Source organism: Pinus tabuliformis, chromosome 8 (genome assembly GCF_031772625.1).
Source record: "Pinus tabuliformis cultivar Carrire ecotype Pingquan chromosome 8, CPIR1, whole genome shotgun sequence".
NCBI lineage: Eukaryota > Viridiplantae > Streptophyta > Pinopsida > Pinales > Pinaceae > Pinus > Pinus tabuliformis.
Window position 1 is genome coordinate 15221519 of NC_142294.1, and position 7727 is coordinate 15229245.

Consider the following 7727-nt stretch of genomic DNA (forward strand, 5'->3'; position numbering starts at 1 on the left):
TAAAATCCAATGGGAGACATTTGCAAAAACCAGCCATTTATCCAGTTGCAGACATTTGCAAAAACCAGCCATTTATCCTGTTGAAGACATTTGCAAAAGCCTGACATGAGTTGTTTCCGCAGGGCGGTGGCATTAATTTCGACTTATTTTAAGTCAATGTTATTTCATTCTGTGTTATCCATTGCCTTTGGCATTAGCCTTAGCCTTAGACCTGAACTTGAGTTTAGTTCTGATCCCAGATTAGAAAATATAAATAAACCTTAATGAAGAGCAGAGGAACACCATTTAGACAGCTACCCCTTGTTGAATGCAGAGTTATCACTCTCCATTAAAATGGCATGAGAATGTTTAGCTCAAATTCCTCATTCATTACATATGGGGACAAACAAGCGACCAACAAGTTTATTATTATTGATGAAAAACCTCTTAGATATAAAGATAGGTTTTTGGACCAAAAATTCCAAATTCCAAGTAGGTGTTATTAAAATATTATAAATTTTATAATATTGTTGTTCTATTATATATTTTAGGTATGAGGAAGATAATTGAGTACAAATTGTTTTTGTTTGGTTAAGAACTCTTTTTATTAGATACAAGGAAATAGGTTAATGACGTAAGACAAAGAAGATTCTAGTCTAATGACATGTTTTTCTATGAATATCAGCAACGGATTTGTTGCATTTGGAAATAACAACCAATTATGATGTTTCCAGCTATTTTTTCACTATATAAATAAATAACTAAATTATGTTTCTATTTCTACAAAAATATGGAAAATATCAAAAAACATTTATTTGGAGTTGTTTTTGACTTTTTGGAATTTTTTGCCCGTTTTCCTGTCTAATTTCTCTAAAATCAGGCAGGAATTTATTGAAATCACAAGCTTGATGGGTAACCGGTACACAATCAAAATGCCCTAAAAATTTTTGAAGGCGTTGAATCCATATATACAAATCAAAATTTCACTTCAAATTTTTCCATCATATTCAATCACACCAAAAAAATCTAAAAAATCACACTAAAAACAACTCCCATTTATTTAATCTTCCAACTTCCCGAAATCTGGAAAATATAAAAATACATTTATTTAATATCCGGGTAGAAATCGCTCTCTAAAAAAACCACTCGTCATTGTTTTTCACTTTTAACTTTTACATATTAGATATGAATTCTTAACCTAAAAACCAAACCTGGATTTCTGATGAACCCACCATGACTCGATGAAACCCGGAATCTCTTACGCATAGAGACATCACCATATCTGTAGATATCACAGTGATTCATGATCATATTTTGCAAACACTGCATTGTTTCTGATTTTACTGAGAAACCCTGAGTCCTGCACACTACCTGCCGCCGTGCAGAAGCGCTTGACCGTCACTTCCTGAATGAGCAAATCTGCAAATTCACCACCTCCTGGACGGTGTCCGCGTGGATGAGAGGGTTGAATGCGCCGTACACGTCAAGTTGGGTTCCGAAGATGAGCAACGCATTCTCCGGCGAGTGTCCAAAGGTCTCGCATATGTTGTCTTTGTGCCTGAAAACGGCCTCCGCCACTCGATCGCTCAGTCGCGCCGGCGCTCCTTCGCGAAGCAGAAATTCCCGGACGAGCACCCCTCCGTGGAACTCAAAGGAAAGCGGTGTCTGTTCCATGGCCACGGATGTGAGACCCAGGTCGTGGAGCATCGATGACAAATAGAACATCTCCGGATCCCAATGCCAATGAGGGAAATTCACCGTGGCTATGGCCGTCCCCAAATAGTACGATCGCATGCTGTGGAGGAAGACGGCGGAGTCAAGCCACGATTTGGCGTAGGCAGTGGCCTTCTCAGTAAGAGGGGTTTGCGGGAGAGGAATCGACGCCAACGATATGGGCTTGGGAGGGGTGAGGGTGCCCTTGGATGCACATTGAAGCGCCTGGTTCACCTCTTTCTCCAGCTTGTTCAGATCTTCCACCTCTTTTAACAGGGCCACCTCTGACGATGATGCCATTCTAATCAACTCAACACAGGCAACACCTAAAATTATGGAATCAAAACTCAAATAGATCGGATTCTACTACCTTAATCCTCCAACATTTCACAGGAATTTCTGCCGGCTGCTCGCTTCCGTTTTGTGATCTGAATCTCTCATCACAAACACAAACACAGTGTTGTGAAATTATAAATAAAATAATTCAATCCAACTTGCCATTGACTGGATTATAATATTTTTTTCTCAATTGTTATACGAAGTAGGTTCATTAAAGGGGTTTGAGCAGGAATTTCAAAATAATATAACTGATTTAATCGACTCATTTATTTGTTTTTGAATTACAGGGTAGGAATTTCAAAATAATATAACTGTTTTAATCAACTCAATTATTTGTGTTTTTTGAGCTTTAACAAAAGATGTACTGTTTTCAAAAAAAAATATTAACTATGTTTGATTGGTAAATCATTCTGTAATAATCAATTCCCCATCAAATTTCATCCGGGCCAATAAATTATTTGTTCCAGTTGGTTTCCTCAACGTTATAAGTACTTATAAAGCTTTTTCAAATTTGGGTTGGAAGTGGATTCAGTTTATCCCATGAGTTTCGGATGTATATTTGAAAATTGGTAAATGATAGATAACGTAGGCTCATAGAGATGCCTTGGGAAATGGTATGGATGTTTTATATTCTTTCCGGTCCTGATTTAGTTATTTGTTAATGTCTTTTAGTGTTGAAGTTAGCATATTGAATATTTGGAAATAATCACATGAGTGGATGCTTTAATGGGCGGTTGTCTCCATTCATATTGAATATTTGGAAATAATCACATGATTGGATGCTTTAATGGGGTTTGTCTCCATTCAACAAGTTAGATTGTGCATTTTATTTATTTATTTATTTATTTATGATGTAAATTTTGAATTTATTTTTTGTTTTAGTTAATTAATGGTTTTTAGTTTTATTCCCCTATAAAGATAGGTTTAAATTTTTGTTTTTTTGTGTGTTTGTTTTATTTTTGTTTTTTACGGCATTGTAGATATGAAAAATAATTATGTTCATTTTATGTCATGGTTGTTCATTCTATTGCTGAACCAATAAGTTTCATTTCATATATTCACAGGCGATTTGATAAAAAAAAATGGGTTTCATCCTGCTTTTGTTAATGAACATATCCGTAAGTTGGAAAAAATGAAAGCAGATGTCAAATAATTGTTGCATGTGCATCTGAGAGAATCAGGAAGAAAAACCACAAGGAATTGGCTTGAAAGTGTTAAGTATTGTGAACATTACCCTGTTGATGTCAATTAGTGCTGCTTTTGTCATCGGTCCGACTGCGTTTTGGAAGATGCCAAGCACTAAATGATTATTTTTTAACTATTTCAAGTGCATATTCCCCATGGGTTTTTTTTTTGTAAATGCATAGTTCTTATTGCTTCATTTCAATTCTCTTCTTTGGTTTCATTATTGATCCAGGTGGATGTTGGTGGCCACCCACCTATCCCATTTGGACCCCCACAACTGTCTCTTTCAGCTTTTTCAGTTTCCTAAATTGTAGCACAGTTTACTATTTTTAGCAGTTTTTCAGGTCCTGAACTTTCGGATCCGTTTTGAGGCCCTAAACGACGTTTTTGTGGGAATCTGGGGCAACATGGGTCCATGGACCCATGTTGCCTCCCAAAGTGGTAGTACTCGGATAGATCTTTCTAACGAGCTATCGTACGCGTCAAACGAAGATCGTATGCCAAAGTTACGACCCCGGGAAATTGATGTACCAATTTACCCAAACGGGGCCCACAATTTGGCGTTTCATCTTCTAGGGTTAGGTTTCGGGATGTGAAGGGTTTTCCATTGTTTCTCAACAATAAATAGGCCCTCGAGCCTCATTGTAAGACAGTTCAGAGGCATGTAGCCGACACATCTCTTCTCAGAGATAAGCTACCATTGCCTAGCTGGGTTATTTCTATTTGTAAGCATATTTCAGTATTCTCCATTAATGAAATGAAGCATTATTTCCGCAGCATCTCTGTTTTTATGGTTGTCGCATATTATTATTTATGTTGCATCTCTGTTTTTATGGTTATCGCATCTCTGTATTTATGGTTATCTCTGTAATCTATTGCGTTCCTGCTTAAATCCAGATCAGTGGTATCAGAGCGGTCTGCTTTTTCTCTGTTTTTCTTTGCATGTCCCCAACGAGGTCGGGATATAAGGAGTTAGGGCTTGAACTGGTCGAACATTTGCAAGACCAGCCTCGCAAATCTCGACGTCCTCCCATGGCGGATGAGAAGAAAGACGAGGGGGCAGGAGATCCTATCAAAATCTTGCTCGAAGAAGCGCTCGAGCGGCAAAGGAACGCGATGATGGATAGCTTTGTGCAGATCCTTTAGCGGCTACCCAGAGGCGACGCATCGGCTTCCAACAGCGACTCTGGAAATGCCACACCCTTCAAGGTACAAGTTAATTTTGAAATCCCCATCTTCGAGGGTCAAATAGACGCAGATGTCGTAGATAAATGGTTAAATCTGCTAGATGGGTATTTTTCTGTTCATGAATTTTCAAGTCAGGAAAAGATTGTTTTCGCTCTTCTCAAAGCAACCCCCCACGTCAAGGACTGGTGGGAAACCTACTGCGAGCAGAAGGATGAAAGTACAGGCTCACTATTTTCAACCGCACCGACTTGGAATGACTTCCGGGATGCCATCAAGGAGCAGTACTACCCCGTCGGAACCTATGAGGACAAATACATCAAATGGACCACACTGCGGCAGGGACGAGACCAAGATGTGCCGGAGTTCACAAACATTTTTCATACCCTTCGCACACAGTTGGGTATCAAAGATTCTGAGCTGCATCTGGTACTCAAATACCGTGGCTGCCTGCACAGATACATCCAGGAAGAGATGGTGTTCTTGAACATCCCCTCACTCGGCACAGCATACTGATACGCTGTCAAAATCGAGCAAAAGTTCAAACAGAAGAAGCGAGACTTTGGATCTGCAAATCCGAAGCCCAAAGGACAAAGCCAAGGCGGGGTGACCCAAGACAACCCGTCAAAGCCGCAAGAAAAGAACAACACCATGAAGCCGAAGAAGGACATAGGAAAGTGGTGTGAGTTCCACAAGAGTCCCACTCATAACACCAGTGAGTGTCAGACCAAGCAGTCGTTGGTGGCCGAGTTGAAGGCTTCCGAATCAGATGTATGTTCCGAACCTGAGCCAGAACCCGACAAGGGGAATGGTAAAGGGAAGCAGATCATTGATGCGGATCCCAGTGCCACTGTTGCCACCGCCAAGATCAAGAAAAATGAGCCCGAAGATCTAGAGGAGGGGGAACGTCTTTTCCACTCACAGATGTGGGTGAAAGGTTCGCCGCTGCAATTCATTGTCGACAGTGGCAGCCAAAAGAACCTCATTTCAGCAGAGGTCGTGAAGCGGTTGGGCCTACCAACTACACCACACCCACAGCCGTATAGTATCGGTTGGCTTCACGAAGGACGAGATCTCAAAGTTCGCCAGCAGTGCCGCCTTCCCTACAGCATCAAGCCCTTCACAGACGAGGTATTGTGTGATGTTGCACCTCTGGATGTTTGTGATGTACTATTAGGCCAGCCATACTTGTGGAGGCGACATGCTGTGTATGAGTCAAGGCCTCGCGCTGTCATCATTTCTTTGGATAATTCATTATACAGGATACCAGAGGTAGCCCCACCTACCGCCACCTCTTTGATCACTGCTAAGAAAGGCAGCAAGCTCATCTCACAGACTAGGAAATTTATTTTCTGTCTGGTTCGTTCCCAAAGTAAGGGGAAGATCGTTGCTACATCCATGACCCCCGCGAAGGGTTCCTCCACACAGCAGCAGCAACAAAGGGATACAGTCATGACAGAACACAGGAACAACTTCTCGTTACCTGGAGGGGTACCACACAAGTTTCAGGTGGGCGACAAAGTTTGGTTACATCTGCAGAGGGAGCGCGTTACCAGAACCCATCAGAAACTCAGACCACTTCGACATGGTCCTTACACCATTACAAAAGCTATGGGAGACAATGCATTTGAGCTCAGCATTCCCCCATTCCTTGGCCTGCACCCGGTGTTCAATGTCGACCGCCTTCGGCCATGCTTCCCACCATTTCTGGTCACAGCAGAGATTTCAGAACAGCTCACCAGAGACCCAGCTCAGCAGAAGCTTCCTCATCTCAGGGAGGACTTCAACGCAATGGGGACCATTGCTTCCTAAGGGGGGAGGAATGATCCAGGTGGATGTTGGTGGCCACCCACCTATCCCATTTGGACCCCCACAACTGTCTCTTTCAGCTTTTTCAGTTTCCTAAATTGTAGCACAGTTTACTATTTTTAGCAGTTTTTACGGTCCTGAACTTCCGGAGCCGTTTTGAGGCCCTAAACGACGTTTTTGTGGGAATCTGGGTCAACATGGGTCCATGGACCCATGTTGCCTCCCAAAGTGGTAGTACTCGGATAGATCTTTCTAGCGAGCTATCGTACGCGTCAAACGGAGATCGTATGCCAAAGTTACGACCACGGGAAATTGATGTACCAATTTACCCAAACGGGGCCCACAATTTGGCGTTTCATCTTCTAGGGTTAGGTTTCGGGATGTGAAGGGTTTTCCATTGTTTCTCAACAATAAATAGGCCCTCGAGCCTCATTGTAAGACAGTTCAAAAAAACAGTTCAGAGGCATGTAGCCGACACATCTCTTCTCAGAGATAAGCTACCATCGCCCTAGCTGGGTTATTTCTATTTGTAAGCATATTTCAGTATTCTCCATTAATGAAATGAAGCATTATTTCCGCGGCATCTCTGTTTTTATGGTTGTCGCATATTATTATTTCTGTTGCATCTCTGTTTTTATGGTTATCGCATCTCTGTATTTATGGTTATCTCTGTAATCTATTGCGTTCCTGCTTAAATCCGGATCAATTATTGGTGCAATCGATTCTTTTCTATTGTGTTGTTATCTTATATTTTGTATATGTGTGCTCTTCAATTTTTTATGGCTTTGTTTTTCTCACATTCCATTGTTTATTTGATAAATGTTTGTTTTTCCTATCATCTCCTAATGTCAGCCATGTTCATATGTTGCATTCTCAATAATATTGTATTGAAATGAAAATGGATGACAATACAAGATTGCCAACTATGGTTGGTGGTCTCATTGTGACAAACATTGCCTTGCTAGAAGAAAAGTCCCATGGTATGTAATGCTTATTATTTTTTCTTATGGGGTTTTGGATATTTCTGTTAAGGTTTATATAATTAGGGTTTATAATATTTATTCATTGAGCATAATATTGGTTTGTAACGTAAATGTGCCATGTTGTATAATAGGTAATAAATCCATGTATATTGTGATTTGGTTAGGGTTTATTATTCCCTTGGGTTTCTAATCTAAGGGTTCATATTCCTTGGGTTTAATATTATTCACTTATATGTATAATCCCTTGGATTTTTGGTGTTAATCCCTAAGGTTTTTTATTTCATTTGGTTTCAAATATTTATGATGGTCAACCATGTTTTCTAAATTCAATGATGGCCATCCAAGGTCCAACGTCACATTGTGACAAATATTGTCCTCATATGAGAATCAACCTTGGTTAATATTAATCCAACCTTTCATTTGGGAAAGATTCTCTCGATTTGAAAATTAATCGTGGTCTACCATGGTCATTCATGGTCTGATGCCACATTATGATAAGGTTTGTCTCCGTATGGAAATCAAACATGGTCAACC

General features: G+C 40.5%; 1 pseudogene; it reads right to left on the reverse strand.

Moving 5' to 3' along the window:
• Positions 1-1013: 1013 nt before the first annotated feature.
• Positions 1014-2194, reverse strand: LOC149233925 (cyanamide hydratase DDI2-like; annotated as a pseudogene).
• Positions 2195-7727: the final 5533 nt, after the last annotated feature.